Source organism: Alligator sinensis, unplaced genomic scaffold (assembly GCF_000455745.1).
Source record: "Alligator sinensis unplaced genomic scaffold, ASM45574v1 scaffold592_1, whole genome shotgun sequence".
Classification (NCBI taxonomy): Eukaryota; Metazoa; Chordata; order Crocodylia; family Alligatoridae; genus Alligator; species Alligator sinensis.
In genome coordinates this window covers 1,725,681-1,749,267 of record NW_005842214.1, presented here as the reverse complement: position 1 = coordinate 1,749,267, position 23,587 = coordinate 1,725,681, and the positions used below count along the sequence as shown (strand labels likewise).

The following is a 23,587-nucleotide window of genomic DNA, read 5'->3' as shown; positions in this document are numbered from 1 at the left end:
TCCACAGTGACACCATCATCCAAGGATTTAGTTACTTGGTCATAAAAGGCAATCAGGTTGGTCAGGCAGGACCTGCCTTTGAACCCATGCTGGTTGCCCCTGAGCATGATCTCCCATGCTGGCCCCCCACAGATGTGCTCCTTGATGATTTTTTCCAACATCTTCCCGAGGACCGAGGTGAGGCTTTTGGGCCTATAGTTACTTGGGTCCTCCTTCCTCCCTTCCTTAAAAATGGGGACCACATTAGCTAATTTCCAATCCCCTGGCATTTGGCCAGATGACCACGAATGCTCATACACCCGGGCCAAGGGCTCCGCAATGACCCCCGCCAGCTCCCTCAACACGCTTGGGTGGAGGGCATCTGGACCTGCAGATTAAAAATGTCTAGCCCTTTCAGAAGATCCCTAACTACATCTGCACTGACTGAAGGCCTGACAGAGCTGTCCCCGAGATTGTCCCTACCTCTGGCAGGAGGGATGTCCCGGTACCTGTTCAAGAAAACAGAGGCAAAGAAACTGTTAAAAATATCGGCTTTCTTGTCTGGCGTAGTCGCAAGATTACCATTTGAGTCTTGCAGGGGCCCTACATTGCCCTCTTCTTGCTCCCAATGTACTTGAAAAAGGACTTTTTGTTGTCCTTAATCCTGGACGCTAGCCTGAGTTCCATCTCTGCCTTGGCCTTCCTAATAGCCCTCCGACACTCCCGGGCAGAGGAGGAGTACTCCTTCTTGGTGATAGCTCCTCTCTTCCACTGGTTGTACGCCACCCTTTTAGTCCTCAGGCAGCATTCCTGAATGCCCTTGCTGAGCCAAGGAGGTTTCTGAGCACTCTTACCCCCTTGCTTCTCTCAGGGACTGTTACCCTTTGGGCCTGGAGGATCGCCCCCTTAAGGTATGACCATCCCTCATGGACTCCCATCTCCTCTACCTTCTGGGCCCTCGGTGCCTGTCCCACTAATCTCCGAAGCTCATTGAAATTGGCCCTTCTAAAGTCAAGGGCTTTAGTCTTGCTATAAGACCTTGACACCCTGCGCTGGATAGTGAATTCCAGCAGGTGATGATAGCTATTGCCTAGGTGGTCAAGGACCTGCAGTCCCCTCACCAGGTCTTCTCCAATGGCCAAGACTAGGTCCAGCAAGGCGTTACCCCTAGTGGGGCTGTGCACCCCCTGGATAAGGTGAAGGTCCTGTAATATAGCCAGGAACCTACGCAAGCGGTCAGACCTGGCTGTCAGCTCCTCCCAGCAAATGTCTGGGTAGTTTAGGTCACCCATGACAATGACATCCCTTGACCTAACCGCCTCCATAAGCTGACGGGAGAAGTCCTGGTCCAGCTCTTCCCCCTGGTTGGGTGGTCTGTAGTAGACACCCACCATAAGGTCCCTTTCGCCATGTCCCCCTCCCCTCCCCTTGTAGTTTGACCCACAGTGTCTCCGCCTGACCCTCCTCTAACCCGAAGCTAATCCTTGATGATCTTTTGTATAGTGTAGGACCACTGCAGTTCTGCTTCTTCCGTATGGTTGATAGCAGTCTCTTCCCATATTTAGTGAGAAAACAACTGACGTGTATGTAATGTTTCAACCCACCCTAGCCTCCTACCATGGCCAGAATAGTCAAGCCACTGATTTTACCTCCTTTTGAGGCATTTTGGCATGCTCTGAGCCTAATTATCAAAGGTTCTGGGTATCGTATTTCCTGTGAACTCAGTTTGAGCTGTGTGTTCTGCCCTTTTGAAAAGCCATCCCTTCTTCATCCCTTTGACTCTAAATGTCTAAGGCCACTCTTGAAAATTTGCCTGTATTTGTTTTTCAGGGTCTTTTTCGCCCCTGCTAATCCTTTGGCAGGCAGCTCCTGTTCATTTTAGTAAAACATTTCTTCTGATGAATCAAGGGATGATCATGATATCACCTTCACTGTATGCATTACTGTGGGGGACCTGAGCAATTTTGGGGGCTTGCCTTTTTTTGACAATGGTTGAACTGTTATTATTAAATCATATTGTCTATGTAGACTAAGCAATAAATGGGCATGTTTCCTCTGGGGAATCTATGAACACTTTTATAAGCTGAACTCAGCTTAATGCGTCTTTTCAGGCTTCTGAGAACCTATGTGCTGGGCAAGCTCACAAGAATTTACCATATACATTAGCATGCACATGGCAACATCTTCTTGGAGCAATCACGTCTGTGCTAGTAGCATGCTGTAAAGCTACAGCGTTTCTGCTGTTTGTCTTCTCAACAAATTTTCTGTATGTTATTTTGCTATTAAAGGCTTCTGGATGGGACTCAACATTTTAGTATTTTTCAGATAGTTGCATTAGATAGCAAAGTAGTTTGTGACCCATCCTTGCTCGTGTAGGCTGAGCAAACGCTTGCTGTTTGTCACCTGTCATTTGGCAGACTCTCAGTGCACGTACACAGCTCCCATTAACATTAATGGGAGCTGCACACATTGAAGCACAAAAAGAGCCAGGTTCACCCTTAATCCACTCTATTGGATAGTGAAAGCCTTGTAACAGTACCCAAGGCGGTTTATAACTGCCCAGAAATTCAGTCTACCATGCCTTATTGCTTAAACTGCATCTAGAAACTAATCGGATTCCTCCCCCATTTTGACAGGTAAAATATACAACATCATATGAAAGAATGAGCTTAAATGAGCGGGAACAATCATGTAGGCAAGCACTGGATACAGAAGGTTACTGGATGCTGCTTCCAAGGGACACTGGAAATTGTTGAGTTCAAGTGGGGAGTTCTAGGGGGTCACAATTGGGTTTGGCTGATTTTTGGAAAGATCTTGACAATCTTCCAAACCTTTTGTTCCTCCTCCCCCAGTTCATTGCTTCTTTGCCTTGTCTGCTAGTAATAGGCAAACTTGTGACCTGTAGGAACCATCGGAAGTTTATTCAAAGAACTTAATGAGAGAAGATGAACAAGGAAGGGCGAACAAGCAGCCGATTTTTCTCTCGTTCTGTTCTTGTTAACTTCCTGGTGCCTTTCTCACTGCTCTCTCTTTTGGGCTTATTTTTAAAACATCTGCTGCATGACTGATCTGAGGAATCACCTTTGCTGTCTTTCCTGACCAGCAGTCAAATGGAAAAAAAGAATTTTTTGACTGGATAACAACCCTGCTGGATGCTGTTGATAAGCAAAGTCAGCTTTTTTGCCTGCTCAGCCCTTTTGCAGATGTCTCTACCTCCACCTTCTCCTCCCACCCCCCCTTTCAAACATAGGGGTTTTTTTTCTCTCAGTAAGGGGATTTATAGTTTCAGTCTTTTCTCCTTCTCCTGGAATTCAGTTGTACAGGATTGGGGATTATTTTCTTCTACCATCTCAAATGTACCTCTGATTAGAAGCATTTTGTGCTACTGACTTGAGACTTCACCTAAAACTCTGGTCATACATCCTGTCTCGCTACTTGGTCCAGCCCTGAGGGACATTGCCCTAGAGATACCCTTGGTTGCCCCAAAAGATTAAATCAGAGTGCTTTTGAGGCAATGCAATCAAGTTCAAACACATCCCAGACAGACAGACTAGCAGTTTATGGATAGTACTTTCAGTTGACTTGTGGAGTCGCTCTGCATGCACCAGCTGGCAGGACTGGAAGACATCTCCAAGTGACTCTGTTAGCTCCTAACTGGTAGTTATATACATTTCCCAACTTAATCTCCCTTCCTTATGGATGACATTACTGTGTAGCATGGTAACAAGCTGCTTTGATAGTAAAAAGTGGATGTGTATTAACTAAGAATATGCTTTATCTCACCTTCACTTATTGTATGAGCCAGTTATGAAGTTGTCTGATTCAGGAGGAATTGTTCTTTGTAACCAGAATCTGATTTGCAGTTTTCTAAATGGCAAACCTGTTGGCAATGCTGATGATTGTCTAGAGGTGGCAGCAGGTTTCTAACACTTATTGCAAGTGAACATAGCTCAGCTTTTCAGAAGCTGGAATGGTGCTCCATTCGGACTACAAACCTTCTCACTGTTTTTAAACGCTTTAATGCTTAACTGCAGAAGATTCTTGCAGCTTAGACCAGTAGCTCACTCTTAAGGAAACTACTTCAGAACAGCATACAGTCTTTTGGCCTCACTCCTTGTTATTCTCACATTAGCACCATGGACCTTGCTCCTGCACCACCACGGTGTTTTTAAAAATATAATCCTCTCCATCTCAATTTAACTCCTTATCAACCAAGCTTCTTTCTGTAAATGATAGAAATCTTGAAAGGACTGATTCAGGTTCTGCATACCCTTTGTGCTGCATATTTGTGCTCTCAGTTTTTGCAGTATTCAGGAGTGGTTCATGGTTTCCCACACCACTATCCTGTGAGTATTGCTTTCTCTACAGACATCACATAACTATCTTTAATCATCATGCAGCTCTAGACTACATGGTACAGAAAATGCCATGTAACAGTGACCGTTTTGAGATCCACCAGTATTTGAGTGCTGTAAATAGGGACTTTTGGGGCAGCAAAATACAAGCACTATTTATACCTCTCGACTGTAATACATTGGTGGTTGCAGGGAACAGTGATAGATGTTTTTTCTGAAATATTGGAGGCTTTCATCTCTTACGTGTTGTGAACAGTATTGGCTTAATTTCCATTTGTATTTGCTAAATCAGAATATTCTGAGGTTAAATTTGTTCAACATGTCCCTTTGAACCTGCCCTTACACTCTGTCTTATACTCCCTGTTACTGTTACAGTAGATTGCTACTTAGTGAGATTGAGTTTTCAGGCAAGAGCCAGAGTAACTTCACAGGCTATGTGTAGTGCAATATCTATAATCAATGAAATAGCTGCTGCAGCATAGTGTTTCCCAGTCTCCCCACCATTTGGGGGAGGGAAGATGTTGGAAAATGCTGATTGTCAAAACTAAAAGTTAGTTTCAATAAGGTACCAGTTTCAACGAAGCTTTTATGGAAAAGGTATCTGTGGTCAAGGATGGAATTTACAGTCAAAACCAGAAAAAGAGCAACCCATCCCAGAATAAGAAATAGCCCAATGGACAAGACCCTCGCTGGTATGTGGGAGACCCAAGTTCCAAGTCCCTATTCTGTGTGGTTCTGACAAGGGGCTTGAACTGCAGTATCTCATGTGAAGGCATGAGATAGCATAAGGCCAATGAAGGCAGGTTAGACTCCTCCTACAGCTTTCTTTCCAAACTGCTATAGAAGATCCTGATTTTGTCCTAAGGCAGAATGGGGAAAATGCTTTAAATCTGTAAAGGTTTTGTAAAACGGAAAAACAGCTGAATATGCAGTGCAAGATATCATCTGGACAAGTTAACATCTGGGCCTTATGCTGAGCTTTCTTCCTGTCTTTCTTCTTTCCCTTTCCTGGCAAATAGTTCTTCTAAAGGAAGAGCTACAGTACCCTGAGATGCTTTGGTACCACCCACATTTGCAGAATTAAGGAAAGGGTCTTAATTTCCTACATTAAGTGAATGGGATCTTTCAAGCATCTTGTGAGACCCCACGCATTTTTTTTCAGTCCTTTCACGTTCCCCATTACTTCCTCATCCTGGGTATTCCCCACTGTAACAGTTGTACCTTCACCCAAAGACTCGCTACAAAAGCAAAGTGCTCTCTTCCTTCCAGCCACTGGGCATATTCTTACTTCTGTGCTTGTAGCCTACTTGCATTCAACAAATCAAATGAACAGGTGATGTGGGCTTTTCCTTTGCCTGTGTGGACACATACACACTGTTACAAAAGTGCACTTGTTCCCTAGTGACAAAATAAGGAAAAAAGCTGTAAATCTATCCAAGTAGATCTACAATAGGAAAAAATGTTGTTCTTGTGGTTTAATTTGAATTAAAGGATAGAGGTTTGTTTTTTGGATCCCCCCCCCCCCCCCCCCCTTTTTGGTCTGAGTCTAGGTGTTTTTTTTGTGGCCCCCCCCCCCCCCCCCGCCCTTTCTAGGGTTTAGGCTTTGTTTTGGAGGTGTGGGTCCACATAAAACACAGTTCACAATGGCAGTTTGTTTTGGCTTTTGATAAAGAAAACTGAGGATGCCAAAATTCATGAATCTGTCTTCAGTGATTTTCCTCATTTTTCTTCATTGATAGTTTTACTCTTTTGAGTGAAAAACATTGTGGAACAGTGAATGGATGGAACCATTATATTTCACTAGAGATGTTGAAATGAAAGTGCATTTTATGTTCATACTTGATACATCATTCTTCTGCCTATACTTTCTAGTCCATCACATCTGAGTCTGTTTCAGAGATTTAAATGCATTTAAATCAGATTTCCAATCCCAGAATGCAATCTACATCCAATTAGCAACCCTTAGGGATACATTAGAGATAACTATTATATCTTTTTCTGTCAAAATTATTTTTGTGGCATGCACAAATATCCTACTTTGGCTTCTGAAGAAGTATGGAAAAGCATGAGATATGCAATAGTATGGTCCTCTCATTTTATACATACTAAATGCAGAAGTCTGTCAAAACTGTACCTCGTTTTAGACTGAGATGCATATTCTCTTCCCCTGCTACTGACAAAAGCAGCTGTGGACAGGTAAGTTGCTGTACAAGATCTGTCAAGATTAGATGCAAAGTTAGATGAGTTAGTTCATTCATGTGTCTTATCTGGGAGAGGTTCACTGCAGAGTTCCATTTTGATTCATCTAACCTTGTCTTCGATGGACATGCCCACACAGGGACTCTTAGAAGAGTTAAGTTGAATTAACTAGAGGTATGAATTTAAAAAGCATTAGTTAAAGCTCATTAAACCCGTGTATAGCTCTCATTCTGAAGTAAACTGCCCTTAGCTTGCTAGGACCCCTCTACTTCTGAATGAGAGAGTCTTTACAATGGTTTAATGCATTTTCACTAATGCACCTAAAATTCAAACCAAAAGGAAATTTGGCTTAAATTTTCTTTCTTAGCGTGTTTGAATATACATAGCTGCTAAGTGAAAAACACCACATACAATTACCTCAGCTTAGCCCATAGGGACTATTAGCCACTCTGCGTAGTAAATGTCTCTTTTACCATGACTTAAGGTCATTTACCAGCAACGTATAGTCATGAAACAGTTGGCTCTGATCTACCCTTAATGAGTTAAATTGATTTCTTCCTTAAGAAGAAATTAGGAAAAGAAAAACTTTTCCTGTGGGTAGATACTTCCACAGTTGCCTGTTAAAGAATTTCTCCCACCTTCCTTTTAAGCATACAGTATTGCCCATTGTTTCATACAGAACAGAGGACTAGATTGATCACTAATGAGGTATGGTAATTCCTGTGTTCCTAAACTTCCTGTGGCAAAGCTGCAGGCAGTGCTGATGCCATTGCTAATGGCATCTCCCTCAGCCAGTGCATAAAATAGAATTTAATTTTCTGGAATTTCCACGCCAAATCCTTCAACAGCCACAAATATTGATTTGATATATCAGCTTCTGGCAGTTTCCAGTATAATCCTCCGTTTTACAGCTGAAGACCTTAACTCAGTGCAGTTTGGAGAAGTGAGGGTGTCTTGAACTAAATATATATCCAAGAAAAAGATTACAAGGTCATGGTAAAGGCTCTAATTGAACACTAGCAACAACAAAAAACCGCATAGTCACTGCTGAAACCTGGAAAAGCCACACCAAGTTTCTATAAAAGGAGGAACTCATTCCCTGGAGGGCAACCAAGGGTTGGAATTCTCTGCCCAAGGGAAATGCTCACACATCAAGTTAATGAGCATTTTATTCCTTCCTATAATAGATAGGAGGTAGCAACAGAATAAAATTGCTCTACTATAGTATTCAGGAGAAACAGTGAATGCTTATCTAGATCTAGATTGTTAAATATATGGTATTTAACAATGGTTAGAATACATATAACACCACTCCTGCCCTGAAAAATTATACAAGTAAAAGTACCGCAGTCTAAACAGTAGCTGGTGGTGGTGTGTGGTCATTAGCCCACAAAAGCTACATGGAGGAAATTGGATGTTTAGCCATGATTGGGAACAGATGCTTAAAAGCAGTGGTTCCTGATCAGGAATATGGAGTGGCCAAATTAGAGATCAAGAAAGGATTCTTCTGTGGGGCCACTTTGGCAGGAAGTTTTGGAGTGAGGAATAAGGGTCGAGTGTGTGTTTTACTCACAACCAGCAATTGTGTAAAACAGGCAATGGTAAATCATGAACTCTTCTCTCATGTTTTAAAGGACTCATCAGTTAGCCATGAGCACATGCTCCAGATTAGTATTGGGTATCTGAGACCTGAAAGTAAGGGACTTCTGTCCTCATTTCCAATTGCCTTGTTGCCATGTGTCAGTGGAGCAAAAGATTTATCACCAAAGGAGAGCCTGTGCGTTTTCCTGCTTAAGTGTGCTTTCAGTTAATATTCTTTTGTTCTTTCTTGTATTGATACTATGGGCTTACATAGTATCTATCAGTGGAATACTACCACCATTTTTACCACCTGGAGATTAGCTGGAGTGTGTACGTTCAATTAGAGCACTTGCAGCATTTGTATTCTTAGATCTACTCTGTGTGTGATTTCATATGAGTGCGTGTGCACATATATTTTATAAATAACTGGCCACTTTGGTAGGTTACCCTTTTTGCCCTTTGCCTGCCTGAGACTGTAATTCACAGTGCCTTGAGGGCTATTTGTACTTGAGTGAATGGTTCTAATATAATTTCATGAAGAAAACAAATGAGGCTTAGAAATAGCAAAGCGGGTCCCCTTGCAGGAGAATAGGAAACAAAGGAAATGTGCGTAAGAAAACTCTTCTGCCTTCTGTCATTGGATGCAGTTATAATTTATAACTGTACTCCAAAAAGCATTTGAGGCAGTGCCAGGCTGTGGGGAGTTAAATTAACCCCCGTGGCATGTAGTTATCGGCAGAGGCCAGACCCATGGATCGATACCTCCGTGCAGTGAGTCACCGTATCAGCTGGGGAAAGGGAATCTGTAAGCTCCTTATTTCTCCATTCTTTTAATCGCATAGCTGTGTCTGGCAGTGATGAAGATGGAGCAGACGCAAATGTCTGATGCTTGAAGCTCTTTTGATTTCTGAGTTGATGGGGTGAAGCCAATGAGAAGCTGTGAGAGACTCTGGGAGCTGATAGAGTACATTGCCTTTTCTCCAAACCCCTTCCGTTCCCCTTCTTTCCTTCCTCTCCAGAGCTCTGGTCACCAGTCAGTTGCTGCGTGGTCTGTGTTTTGCTTGACCGACACAGATAATTTCTAGCATCACTAGTTAAGCCTATTTTTTATTATTATTAATAATAAAGGCTGTTTTAGTCTCACTTAAATGGATTAGCCTTGCTCCTGCCTGCTTTCTGATTGTTTCTGCTGCTGGAGGTTCACTCTTCCAATGAGAGTCCTCACGGATAGAATTATTGCCGAGCTGGTCTGTCACTGAGGCATACCTAATACGGATCAGAACAGGGGATGGTATAATTGGGTTTTCAGAGAGCTACAGCGCCAGAAGAATGCGTGTTACTCCTAGAATGAAAATTTGTCTTTGCAGCTGCAGAACAAGGCTGCACTGTCAGCCACCTCCATTAAAATGCATATAAAACTTTGTGGCTGCACCTGTTTTGTGCATGCAAAATTCTTGAAGGTGTGCGTGCTGACAGCAGAGCCTGCACAGTTCACCTGAACTGATCTTGGAGGCCAACTGAAACTTTGACCCACCTGTCTTCTTTCCACTTTCTCTCTATCCCTAATGCCATTCTTATTCTTCAGGTTTCCCTCTTTCTGGTTTAGGGGAATGTGAGAGAACTCGTTGCTCTTTAATACTTAGCCATTTGGGATGGCATTTGCAAAGAAGGCAAAGCAATTGTTCCCCTTCTCTTTGTAGGACTGGAAGCATGGTAACCCTTGTTTTTGGAAGGAAAGAACCAGGTTCAGAAACTGAAAGGTTGTTTCTTGTACAAATGAACATGTGGTTAATACACAACCACCTTAAGGAGTGGGCATATATTCTCCCATGGAGCGTGATGCTGGGGTTTTCAGCGTACACTTTCCAGAGCTTTGAGGTGTCTGTTGCTGTTTTCTCTTCACCCTCTCATTCTTCTCTCCCAGCCATGGAGTATTAGTGTTTTTTTATGAACCCAGCATCATTCTCCTAGGTTGGCCAGAGGTCACTGCATAGTGATGTGAAAGGCCTCCTGACTCAAGAGGCTGAACATACTGGGCACCTATACACATACAGTGAGGCTGCTCTGACGCGCTGTATTTACAGTGCATTGAAGCAGACTCGATTAATCGAGTCTGCTGGAGGATGGTAATTACTATTCTCCAGCAGACGCCAGCATCACTTGCATCAGCATCCCCGTGCTGAAAAATGGTGGCTGGGTGCTTTAACTAGAGCTCCTCAAAGGAGTTTTAGTTAAAGCACCCCCACCACCATTTTTCAGCACAGGGATGCTGATGCACATGACGCTCCAGGTGCTTTAATTAGAGCAGCTCTTGGGGCCGCTCTAATTAAAGCGTCCCCCTCCCCGCCTCCCAGAGGACATGTATAAACGCCCACTGTTTCCAAACTCAACCATGCCTAATATGGTAGCAAATGGCTTTACCCCTTAACAGCCAGGTCAGACCTTCCTATTTCTATGCACACTTTTCCACCTCTAACAAGTATAAATTATTCTTGTTATGGGGTTTTTAAGCTTGAAATGCTCTCCTGTGTTCATAAGGTGTTACATGGCTTGGGATTGCTATGGGTTCAGATGAAAGACTTCTGATTAAAGGAATTTCAGCTTTTGCATACATACCAGGGGGCTTGCCAGAGGGGACTTCTGTCAGAATAATCTCTTTGAGTATCTAAGGACTAATATAATCTAACTTTGCAAAGTGTTTTGGAAGAGGCTTTGCATTCTTGTGCACATTTATGTGCGTGTGTAACCCCTTACCTCCCAAAAGACCTAATAGGACTTCTCTCAGACTTAAACTGATATACAAGCCATACACAGGGATACCTTTTTCTACCGCAGAATGCAGATTTGTCTAAGGTAGAACACAGCACCATTTAACAATGTAGAGCAGCACTGTACACCATTTTAGGTGTATTTAGGAAATGAAATGCATTGCGATCAGTCAAATTGGAATTTGGCCAGGAGACACAGGGTGGCACCCCGACTACCTTATGAAAGTGCCATGGTCTGTTTAATGACAACAAATGTTTGTCCCTTGTTTGTAGGTCTTTTCTGAAGATGGAAAGGGTTTTTGCACTTTTTTTTCCTGTTGGATTATTGCTCATCCTTTTCTGGCACCTTTCATTGAAATTGTTCATTTTGGTTTAGTTTCAAGCTAAGCAAAAATAAAGCACTTTTAAAACTGAAAGAAGAGTGTGTGTATAGGGATTTGCAGTAGCTTAATTAAAATGGACAAAGTTCTTGTGTAAAAAAAGTCAGTGCTAACTTTAGCTGCTCTTATTCCAAAATGATAGTGTCTTTATAGGCTTGCACAGAGGGATTAGACACGTCATACTAATAATAGTGTGATTTTTTTTTGATTTTTTTTTTTAACCTCAGTTTTATATGACAGTATTTAGCAACTGGCTTTTCTGGGGTAGCTGCTACACTTGTGGGTGCTATTAGTTTGGGGGTTTTTTTGAGGGGGGATTTACTAGATGACAGGGAAGCTGGTAATAGTTTGCATTAAACAAATGGCTACTCTTGGGCAGAAGTGGACATGTGCAACTTATATGTATATAACTTGCATCACTGGAGGTTTGCTGCAGTTTTTTTCGGCCCAGGATAATGCCACATTCTAATAAGGTTCACCAGAGCACTGCTGTACATCTTATGTTTGCCCTTTGTTTGTATTCTTGTAAGGGAAAGTTATGTTACTGTAAACAGGTTATGTGCCCATGATCAATAATAACTAAATTGGCTTTAAATCCCATCTTTTGTTATTTCAGTACAAGTTTGCGTAGGCCGTAAAGCACTAAGAGACATTAGCGAAATGCCAAAGTTCTCATAGTAATTTTGTGGGTTTTCTGACTCCAATTCATTTGGTCTGACTACTGGGCCATCGTTCAGCTTTTGAACGGAATAGAAGCAGCTCTGATCATAACTTATGTCAGTCACTGTGCAAAGACATTTGCCAAATGAGTGGATTTAAGGAGCTTACTTTGGCTGGCCAGTGCTTGAGAAGGAATCGTAAACACGATGATATGAAGGAGCCAATGCACAAGCAGGTAGACAGCAGCGGATATTGTCTGGATTTTGCTGTTGGGAGGTTAGTAGTATTGCTTCCTTACTTCTGACTTGGCACTCATGCTTTGGGCATCGGCACACAGCCTCTTGCAGAGGAGGGAGGACTGAGCATGGAAAGGTACTGGTACGAAAATAACAAGGCGTAGAATCAGGTGCAGAAATTGGGGTGCAGTAGAGCGAGGGAGGAGAGGAGAAAGGAGTCAGTAGTCATTGTTCTCCTTTCTTCATCCTAGCCTGATTTGTGTCTGGAACAACATCAACAGAGCTACGAATGAGTTTTCCAGACCCTTACTCCAATTGGCTGGGTGAGGTCACCATGCTTTTGAAATATTTGTGGTAGTAGTTTTGAACAAGTAACTCCTTAACACAAACAGGAATAAAGCAATCCTGTAAAGTCTTGGTCAGACACTGACTGCTCTGTTCTACTTTCAGTGTTCATATGGAGGTGATTTGGGCTGCGAAGTTGAAGATTTGCATTCTTTTATGGTGATCTGCCCCTGTATGAAGTTTGCCTTATGCTGCATTGCAGATATTCACTGCTTTTGCTCTTTCTGAGCTGAATTTATTTTTTCAGCCATAATAGTAAAGTGATGGGAAGAGCTGGTTAGAAGAAAAAATGAAGACAATATTTCAGTTTAATCTTATTTCTTCTGTGTGTTAACCCATGCAAGAGACCTGAGGAAACCTCCCAGTGCCTCACTTGTCGCTTGATTTAACAGTAGGAAAGGTGATACCATAGTTAAAGGTGTGTTCTAAAACAGGGTTGAAATTAGGCATTAATATGCTTTTTCTTCTCTCAAAATAAGCAGAGTAATCCATGGCAAATTTCATCTGAGCTTCCATTAATGTATCTGAATTTGCTATGTAGCTTTTGTTTGGTGTACGTGTCTAAATTTTTAATAAGAATTTAGGCCTTGATATTTATTCTTGGTGGTCTTTTGTTTCATTATTTCCAGTATATTTTAAAATATTCCCCAGACCTAGAGGCATGTGGTCTAAGTAGAACTTAGGCAAATCTTTAATGTTGGATTTAGTTTAAGCGCAGTTTTTAACGGCCTGATGGACTGGGAACATGTATGTTTGATTTTGGCTGGGTGTACACATGTTTTCTTCACCAGGTGTTGTTTTTTTATCTGATTTTATTTTATAACAAAGAAGGGTAAAATGTTCTCTTTCAACAGCTTGGATTTTTTTAAATAAAAGTTTAATATACAAAAGCTTTTGCGAAACAGTTAGGATTACTGTATAGTCATACTTGACAAACTCACAAAAACAGGGGAATCAAAACTTAGATTTTTTAGGTTGTTTAAGAGTACATAACTTCTGATCCTTCACCTGCAAACATGGACCACACTGTTAACAGCCTTATTTGTGTCTTTCTGTGTCCATGTCAGTACAGGGGAGTATGGTAAACTCAACTCAACTGCTTCAGAGCAAAGTTGTTGTTTTTTTCTTTCTAGACGAAGAAAAAAAATCTCATTTTTTGTCGAAATCTCTTATTCTAAAACATTTTACAGCACACTTGGGTTGATCTTCTCTACCCCCCGCCCCTCATTTTTGCAGAAGCCAGAATTGTTAATGCATTCTGTTGTGCCAATATGCCCTGCCCAGGCAAGTTTACCATAGCCCTTGTCTCCATACTCTTTATACTTTAAGCATAAGGAGTGGAAAGCAGCATGTTCCTAGGTTTGTATCTGCCCTGAACTGATATCTGCTCAGGGTCACCAGCACATTTCCGCAGTGCCCTAACCCCTCCTTATAAATGCTTGGCCATGATTTTGTTCCATATAGAGAGAGACCTTTTTCCCACTGTTGAAGTATAGCTACCTCTCAGGAAGAATGTAACATCCGTTTCACACCAGTAGTACTGGTTGAAGCTGCTGCTTCCTGATGGTGAAGGCTTATAGTATATCACAGTATTAGGACTAGTATAAATCTTCTGTGTCATAAGGAGAGTAGCTTGCATGGACTAACTTTCTGCACTGAAGATCAGTACCAGTGTACTGTGAAGTAAAGGTGGTTTGGGGATTATGCAGCTCAAAGTAAGGCATTTTGTAGTGGGGCCTGTCGACTCTATGGGAGCTGCATAGTGTTAAGATGAAGCATTGCATGTTTGCATGGTCTCTGGGCCTGGCTGAAATCCCATGGACCTATAAAGTACCTTCTGTGAATTTTGAGCAAATTCTACAATCACTGCCTTGCTGGAGAGAAGTTTTTATCTTGACAGATAACCCACCTGTGCATTCCACATCTGCATCTGCTTGTGGCTTTTGAAACAATAGATTAATCAGCATTTTGCCCTTCGCTGCTCTATGACTCAGTATCTTGAGGTGACTTCTCTGCAATTGGCATCGTTTTGTTGGCAGCCTGCACCAAGTGGTTTGTCTGATAGTTGCTGCTCTTCTCCCAGCATGATACTCCATCAGCTAAAACAGAGTGCTATTCACTTGGCTTATCAGTGGAGCTGATCTTAATTTTTCTTATTTGTAATGGAAACATTGGGCACAGACAGATGTGATGGTTTGTCATGCAGTCGGGCCCCTGAAACTCTCTATAGCTGTGCCCTTATTGAAGGGCATGGCTGAAGAGCACTTTAAAAGTGCCAGATCATACAACAGTCTGAACCCTCATTAAATGAGGGTACAGATGAAGATGCTCCAAAGTGGAGCGCGTTCATTCTTTTGTGTCGGTGCGCGCCGGGAACAGGGTTGGGCTGATGTAGCCCAGCCCTGCCCCGGTGCTATCTTCAGACTGGGAGTGGGAGAAGGGAGGGGAGGGAGTTCTGTCTGGGGCTTGCCCAGCCTGCACTGGAGGGTGGGGCAGGTGGATTGGAGCCCCCCCCCATAGTGGGGAAGGGCGCTCCCTCCACTCCCTGCCCCATCTCCCATTCTGAAGATAGCACTGGAGCTGCAAAGGAGGTAAGGGAGAGCTTGCCACATCCTGTGTGGTGACTGTGTAGCTTTAATATCTAAAGTCCAGAAAGATGCCGTGATTCTCCTGTGTTCTTCTCAGACCAGAAATGAAAGGCTACTATGCTAATCCACTACTCGCTGAACCTCCTTTACCCAGCCTTCTGAAACATACCAAATTAATCCCAAACCTCAGGCTGCTTAGCCTTCCCCATCCACATACTCCCACCATTGCCAGCACCAGTGCAGCCATCAGGAGGACTCTAGTGTAGACAAGACCCCACTTGCCTGTAGTTTTTTTCATAACTAGTAACTAGGCAACATATTTGTAAGAATATCAGTGGCCACTGGCGTTTTGTCTACATAGACTAGCACTTCCACTGTTGTTATTTCTGATGGAGCTGCACTAGCAATAGTAACCGGGGAAATTTTATGGAAAATAAACTCATGTAGATGAGTCTTTAGGTGGGTATTAGGTGTTGTTTTATATATATATATATATTTTAATGTCTTGTGTCTACATATAGATAACTCCAAAATTACCCTCATTACTTGAGAGAGAGATGTGATGATGCATCTAAAGAAATATACATATCTTTTAAATGGTGTGCATGTGTGATTATAACTATTTGTTGCAGGTAATAACAGTGGTTAAAGCCATACAGGGATGGTAAATCTAGTTTATGTATTAAACTGGACACGTGTAAGGATATGGGCAAACATACCTTTTAACTGCTTTAAAAGGGGAGAGAGAGCTGCTTCTTGGGAGTGCACAGCAGCTGTTATGATTTAACTGTTGTCTGCATGATCCTGTGATGATACAAGTTAGCTAAATTACCCTGATTTCTATCCTGAGTGAAACAAGGTTGAAGTTGGAGTGGTTTTTGCCACACTTGCATTGCTACAGAACCATGCAAGGGTGACGGCTGCATTGTAACAGCTAATGTCCTGTGATATCAATAAAGTTGTTACATTTGTCCATATCCTAAGATATTTGGTCTATTAGGGTGGAGGGCAACACTGTAGGTAACAGTAGGAGAGTGACAAAGATGAGGAATATGGGCCATCCAGCTGGCTCTTTAGTTGAGATCTCTGGATTTGGATCAAACAGCACCAGCCTTCTTTACGTTAGTGCTTTGATAGAGAAATTTCTTAATAATCTCTCTCTTGAATTGCAGGGCAGACTGCACTGAGTCAGCTGAGCCAGTCCCTACTGTGCAGAGGCTGCAGCCAGTCTCACTCCATCACTTTTAATGAAACTGAGTCTCTGTGGTTTTCACTAATTTACTCATACGCAAGAGAAATGAGGAAGTATTTTCCTGTCTCTCTCCAATAATGAATGAGATATGAAAGAGCTTCATGGCCAGTAAGCACCCTGGAGGGACTTCAGTTTGTCAAAATGTGCAAGGCATCTTCATCAAAGTAACAAAATGATTTTCTTTCCCCTTATTCCATGAAGTGAAAATTCACCCACCAGTAGCCAGAAACGTGCCTGGTTTTGCTTAGACAATAGAATTGACTTTGAAAAACGGACTGTATGGCAAAACTGATACATCTGAAAACCAGCGTTTCCCAGAATGTTGTGTTGTGTAATAATAAATGGGTGGCCAAACCAGCTTTTAATGCTCAGATTTTGCTGTAGCTCATTTTGGTGTCTGGACTGTGAAGACCCCAGTCGTAACAGTATGCTCTGTTGTTCTGAAAGAATATCACAGGCTACAGCTGTGTCTCTTTCAGGAGATAAGTCCAATTTTGTTTACCTAAGAATTCCCATTTCTGTTTGCTTGCAGTTCTCAAATTTACTTTATATCTATAAGGAAGACAAAGAGAAGAGTGTACAGAAGATTAAACAGGCGAAAACACATTAAGAGAGACAGTAAGGATTGCAAATTGTTAAACAAAAATATTAAAGTCCACTTTTGATGTCTTCAGGGCTTTTCAGTACCTAAGCCTAATAAAATTAACCAGCTATTGTAGCTTGGCTCTTGTGCTTAGCATTACCATCAGAAACCATCAGTAGGAAATCCAGCCTTATATGGTATGGTTTTAGGGTGCAAATTATAGGTTCTGTTCCTTAATGGACAGCTCCTCAGGAATACTGTCATCTGTACAATGTAAATTGGGCAACTTACTTCAGTGCTGCTTACTGCATTAGTGCTCCTCCACCTTCATTTAAAAATAGTCCTTTCTGAAGATCAAGTGAAACAGTCACTCTTGTGATTGTTTCAGTAGCTCTAAATGATGAAACAGGCAGTACCCTAAAGAAAGATAGGACTTGGAAAATTATCTCAGCAACTTCTAGCCCCAAAACTAAATATTCTAACCAGGGGAGGAATACCTGATTCCTCATGCTCTCTTCAGCCCATCTATCTCTTTAAAAATTAAAAATAAAACAGTTTGTGTTTTGCATGCCATTTTAACGTATTATGAGTCTTTGCAGTAATATGTTAATTGAATTCACTGAACAATAGCTTTACTGCATAATCTTTACTGGGTTTCACCCTGTATCCATCTCTCCTCCATTTATTATATCATTTTGATTCAGTTCTTTCTGGGCTTCTAAGAAATCATAATCACACTGGATTGCATAGCTTTTCAGCTTCTGAGTAGTCTACATGTGGGTGGGAGGGTGGGTGGGCGGGCAGGTATGTGGTGAGAATAGGGATAAAAGCTATGCCAAAAGCTTTTCTGTGGTATACATGCAGGGTAGATACTAATTGATTGCAGCACTATTTCAGGTTTTCCAATTTTTATTATTTTATTACCTTTAATAAATAGAACCCAGCGGCTCCAATAAAATTGGGAGCCCAATGTGCTAAGAGCTACAGAAACACAGCAAATGAAAGTTCTTGTTTCAAAGAGCTGGCAGTCTAAAAAGCAACAAGTGAAAGGACAAATGTGAGGCATCAGTGAGAGAAAGCTCAGATAAAAATTGGGATGTAGCTTAGGTGTTTCAGTTTTACAGAGTCTCAGTCATTTTTGTATGTAAATAAACTATTAATTATGAATCCCCAATTTCAAAGAGAGGGATGTTTCTGATGCCTTTTCCATATGAGAAACTATTAGCATCACAGTAGTCTCTGGCCTGTCCCTCTAGCAAGCAGTATGCTGCCCAGGCTCTTTTGATGAGATCTGTGTATTACGAGGTCATATGAGGAGAGCTGTGTTGCTCCTGCAATTTATTAGCTTTCATATTAGCCAAGCTTCATCTAAAACTGCAGGTCCCAGGAAGTGTCTCCTTTTGAGACCTTTTTGCCTTTTACATGATGAGTTTCAGTGGTATCAGCACATTCTCTGGATGGTGTCAGCACCAATAATCTTTGTAGGGGTTAGTTGAACAGCAGCAGGATTTATTGCAGCAAGCTCCCATCAGCACAGATTTTTGCTGCTGACGGTGCCATTGTAGGAGTCCATTCTTCAGCACTGTGTTAGCCAATTGAGGGCTATCATCTTCTAGTTTGTCCATGTCCCCAACTAGTCCCAAGTATTTGAAATGCTCTCCATGCTTTATAGGCAATTCACAAAGTCCATTTTAAAAGTAAAGGATTTCCTGGATTTAAAGGGAAACATGGCTTGGTGCATTTGTGACCTTCCTGTAGAAGCAGTATTACATGTGGAAGGAACCCAGTCAGGCAGGGATACCCGTGTTGACAGCCAGACTCCCATTGGGCAGCTGTGTTGTATCAATATGCATCAGCAGGCTGAAAAGACTTGCAGCTGGTGACCTTTAAGAAATGATCTCTGAGGTGGTATTTCCCTTAGGCTGCTCCATAGTCTGACATTCAGATCCTGAGCAATAGACTCTTCATCACAGATGCTATTTGCAAGTCTACATCCATGTAAGATGAGATTTTTGCACCTCCTCTTGGGCCTATATCAATAGGAATGACTCCACCTCCCCAGACCAACACTTGTAATTTAGGAAAGCTCAGCACCAGCTCTGTGTTAAGCCCAGTCAAGTACTCTTTTAATTGGGAGACCAAAGTATATTTCGTTCATGGAAGAAGTCCCTGCAAGATCTGCTCAGAAGTCATTAGGGATGCAGAGCATGAGGAGAGAATTTGAAACTCAGTGCCCAAAGAAGGCTTAGTTCCTGTTGCTGAGGTTCCTTTGCCAGCAAAAATAGTCACCCTAAAAATCTATTTGAAATTAACAGAAAGGATCATTAAGTAGGGTAAGTAGAAAAAATGCACCTTTCAGCTGGGAAACCACCTCAATATAATGAGTGACTTTGTCCTCTGGCATTTACAGAACTTAAACAGAATGGGCCCAGCATTGTCCTCTATAATGATGAGCAGAGTATGGGTCCCTGCCAGGCTAAATGTGAAGAGATTCGGTTCATCGATATTTGCAAAGAACTCTGGAAAACAGGACAGACTTCCTGCCCTGCTGGGTTTATAGTCTAAGAGTGAACCTGAAAGGCACTGGATGCTGTCACCTTACATTAACTTTGATGCAAAGATCTTGGAGTTGTTCAGTCTCACAGAAGGTGTTTGACACCTGACAGAACTGGATGCTAAAGAAAGCAAGTCACATGCAGAACAGTCCAAGTGATGGGGTTGTTCATGATGAAAAGAGGAGAGTTGAGCATAAAGGTGGGTTTTAAAGGTCTGGAAAGACTAGGGAGACTTTCTAATTTAAAGATTGGAATAAAAAAGGTACAAATCAGAGATGGGAGATATTCATTATTCATCTTACAGCAGTGCTGTTATGATTTAAGCACATATTGGACTGTATCAAAGAGAATGCAATTTAAATAGATAGGATGAGCAAAGAGGGAACAAGAATATGCTGTTATCTCCATTTCACAGGTAGGGAACTGAGGCACAAAGTGTGCTTGCCTAGGTGTCTATGGCAAAACTAGAAGTTAACCACAGCTCTGAGTCTGTCCAGCATATTAACCACAAGACTCTCTTTCCTTCTCTGACAAGGAATGGTAAGAGTATAGGTGGTGAGACTATGTGGAAGAAAATGCAAAGGAGCATATCAGAGAAAGATCAGCAAGGACTTTTTTTCTTTTCTTTTTTTTTTTAACCTGAGGAGGGGTAAAAATTGCTCAAATTACCAATTTCATATCAATTGCAAAGTTACAAGGTAAAGCAATGGCAGTTAGAGGAAAAAAGAAAATGGCTTGGACAGTCATTTTTTGGATAGACTGGCCAAGATGGATTTGAGAGGTGGGAGTACCTGACAAGAGAAGGTAACAGTGTTTAATGTGAAAGAAGACCAAGGTCCTGTGTAATAATTTGTTTTAGTAGGGGAGAGAGCAGAAGAAGCATTATTTCTTGCAATACAGAAAGAAGAAAAGAAAAGACATGGCAGGAGCATGAATATGTGGTAGTAGGACAAAGGGCAAAACTTGACACCATGGTCACAAACGTAAGAGAGTGTGAACAGTAGTAGCCTTGGGGTATGGGGATTGAGGGGTTTGGGAATCATCTGAGTAGCCATAACAGGAGATAAAGGAAATCCAGATGGAGTGATCCATGCTGACTTAGATGAGTTTCATTTTGCTTTCTCTCTATCCACTTCTGAAAGGTTTGTCCACATACTCCTTATTCTCAAAAGTAGACATTTTCTTAGAAATTGTCTCTCTCCAAAGACAGAATAGGGGTAGTACAAGCAGCAGCAAGGCAGGCCTCTCATGTGCCCATCACTGTACCAAAGTGGGTCTTCTATGTTATGGAAGTAGCCCCTCAATGTATAGCAGTCTCTTAAACATTTCATTTTCTGTTTTCCGAAATCCCTACAAGAGAAAGGACAGAGCATTCACAATAAGCTGTCTTGTCTGGTAGACACCCACCTGCCAAACACTCAATTTACCCTGCCACTCCTCCTCCCAGTTTTACCTCATTTAAGGCACTAACCAGCCTATATCTGATAATAGTTTAGGGTTTCACTAACTTGAGCTGGGATTTGAACCAGCCAAACAAGCAATACAATGTTCTGTGCTCTTTGAGATCCATCCTGCCTTGAAATTTCCAACAGTTCCTCAGTCTGTTTGGGCTATATGAAATCAGTGGGTCAGTTTATTAGACGTAAACTCTTCTAGATGTTGCCCTGCAACAAAATCAGCTTTTTCAACTCTGTTCTTTAGAGATCGTTTCTCCAGTCTTTAAGTTGGGATCTCCAATTTAATATACTCTGGTTCAGCCTACACTAGGAGGCTGCTGCCATTTTATTTACATTGCACATGCCATTCTGCCAATGGGAGTTTTTCTGCTTTCAAAATTGTGCCCACACTGGGGGCTTTGTCAGCTTAGATGCATCAGTTATCAGGTGCAGTCTTTCATGCTCCTAGCCAATGTAGCTATGCCAGCAGAACTTTATAATATAGGTAAGGTTTCTGATTCAATTTGTGGTAAAGAGGATGTGGGTTTAATCTAAAATATCATTCATCTGATACTAATGAAGGTAGGGGGTCAAAGCATAGGTAATTTAAACCCAGCTGAGCACCCTGTAGGCTGTGTAATCTGTGCTGGCTAAGCATTCAGAAAATGCACAGAAGTGCAACAACCTCCTGCCTACTCACTCAAACTCTGTGGTCCCTGGTGGAATGAAGCCATACACTGTCTGTTCTGCATGCAGCCCTGTTACTGCACAATCCTTCATCCATTCCCTTTCATCCATCATTGTGCATGGGAAGCAGGGAGACTCTTTGCTTCTCCGTGTGAGGCTTCTGTCATCTTTTCATTATTGCATACTGTCAAAATGTTGTTTCTCCCCTCTACCACCTCCCTTTTGCCTGCCTCCCTTTGGAATTCCTGCTGAAAGATAAAAGCAGAACAGTCTTTCTTTCTCTTTTTGTTATTGGTGAGGCAAGAGGTTTCATCTGATATGTGCATGGCCTGTGGAGACATAGAGATAGCTCTGGGGAAGGGGAGAGTTTCTGGACGGAAGAAGGCCATCCACCTTTGTGTCTGAAGGATAGCCCCATCTTCTCACATGGTCTAGGGGGTGTTTTACTGAGGCTTAACAGATGGATTAGGGGTCCCATACAGTCTGGTTTTCCCAACTCCACCCTGCCCACTGAATGCCTCTGTCCAGCACACCATCACAAGCCTCACATCACCTTCATCTTACACTTAAAAATACATAATACTATATTCTATTCTTCTGAAAATCTCAACTGACCACAAGGCTGTCCTGCCCACAACTAATGCCTTCTCTAGGAAGGCAGACTCATCAGCATCTGTCCCCATGCTTTGGTTGCATGCAATATGTAGAGCCAGCCCCCTTTCTTTCCAGAATCTCCTGTTTCCAAGGCAAAGACTCCTTCAAAGTAACTCAAGGAGCAAGGGGAGGTGGAAATGGAGGGAGAATTCTAACGTTTCTATTCAGCATGAGGGACCCTGGAAATCGTGATAGACTCTCTAGCTGTCTGATACCAATTCTGTGAGCTGCAAGGAAAGCTGCTGCTTCTCAAAGCATCAATCACTCCAGCAGCTTCACAAATTAACAAGATTTGAGTGAGGCATTGTCTCTAATTCCAAAACAAATGAGACTTGGTATCCCTACTGTCCTTTCATACGCACCGGCCCTGCCATCACAAGCAAAGCTGTGTTGGCAAAGAACCTGCAAGGAAACACCCCTAAAACCTGGCATCAGTCCTTTCCACATTTTGGTGACTCCTCCCTTGCTTGTGCTTTCTTAGTGACTGTTTGGAAACTTGTGCCTTTCGATGTTGTAATACAATATCGCAGTGTTGCCACGGAGAGGACAAGTATGTCATTAATGTTGCACTGATGTTGCCAAGCACCTGTACATAGTTAATATAATCTGAGTTGTTCATTGCTCTTCCAACATGAGAGCACAGAGCATGAGAGAAAGAAGGAAGCCCCATTGTTTCAGATTTATGGAGAGTGCCATGGCTGCCCCAGTTTCTTTTTGGGCAGATGCACCATCCCATCAGAACCTTCACACCATATTTCAAAGCAGATTTAATGCTCAGATCCTGGCACCTTACAATACTTGAACATCCCTTCTAACAAAAGCTGAGTGATATAATCCCAGTGCTCTGGTCCAGTTCCGATTTGTGTGATTATTACATTCTGCCAACTTGTATTTCCTTGTACAGTTTCACTTGGATTCTGTATTCTTTATGTCCTGTTCGATACACATGCATCGTGTTTCTTGATCTGCTTTCTTCTGTATCTGGCCAATCCCCTGCTCTGTCACTACAAAGGCTGTCTTGTTTTTAATGCTTGCTCTTATTCACTGATTGCTTTCAGAACAGTTCTGGGATCGCTGCCCTCCAGACATATTTTTAGAAAGCCAGCTATTTTTATTTTACAGGAATTTCTTAGTTACTCTAGTGCTGTGGGCATGAATTCCAGAGATTAGGGAAAAGTTGAAAAACCTCTCGTTACTGTGTTGCTCCACTGTAAATCTGTCTCTGTTAATTTAACTGGTATGTTGCAGTGCTCCAAGCAGACAAAATATTAAAGTACCACTAATATTCTCAGGATTGCTCAGATAATGCAGTCTCCTAGGCATGATCGC

General features: G+C 42.1%; 1 protein-coding gene across 5 annotated transcripts in view; it reads left to right on the top strand.

Moving 5' to 3' along the window:
* Positions 1 to 23,587, top strand: part of LOC112550817 (transmembrane protein 263-like) — a 273,093-nt gene that overhangs the window by 165,101 nt on the left and 84,405 nt on the right. Inside the window, exon 2 of one of the 5 annotated variants that reach the window (XR_003094832.1) lies at positions 16,876 to 16,961. The exons of the other annotated variants lie outside the window; for them this stretch is intronic. The gene's annotated coding sequence lies outside the window, so the exon portion shown is untranslated. The remainder of the gene's footprint in view (positions 1 to 16,875; positions 16,962 to 23,587) is intronic. 5 annotated transcript variants of the gene reach the window in all.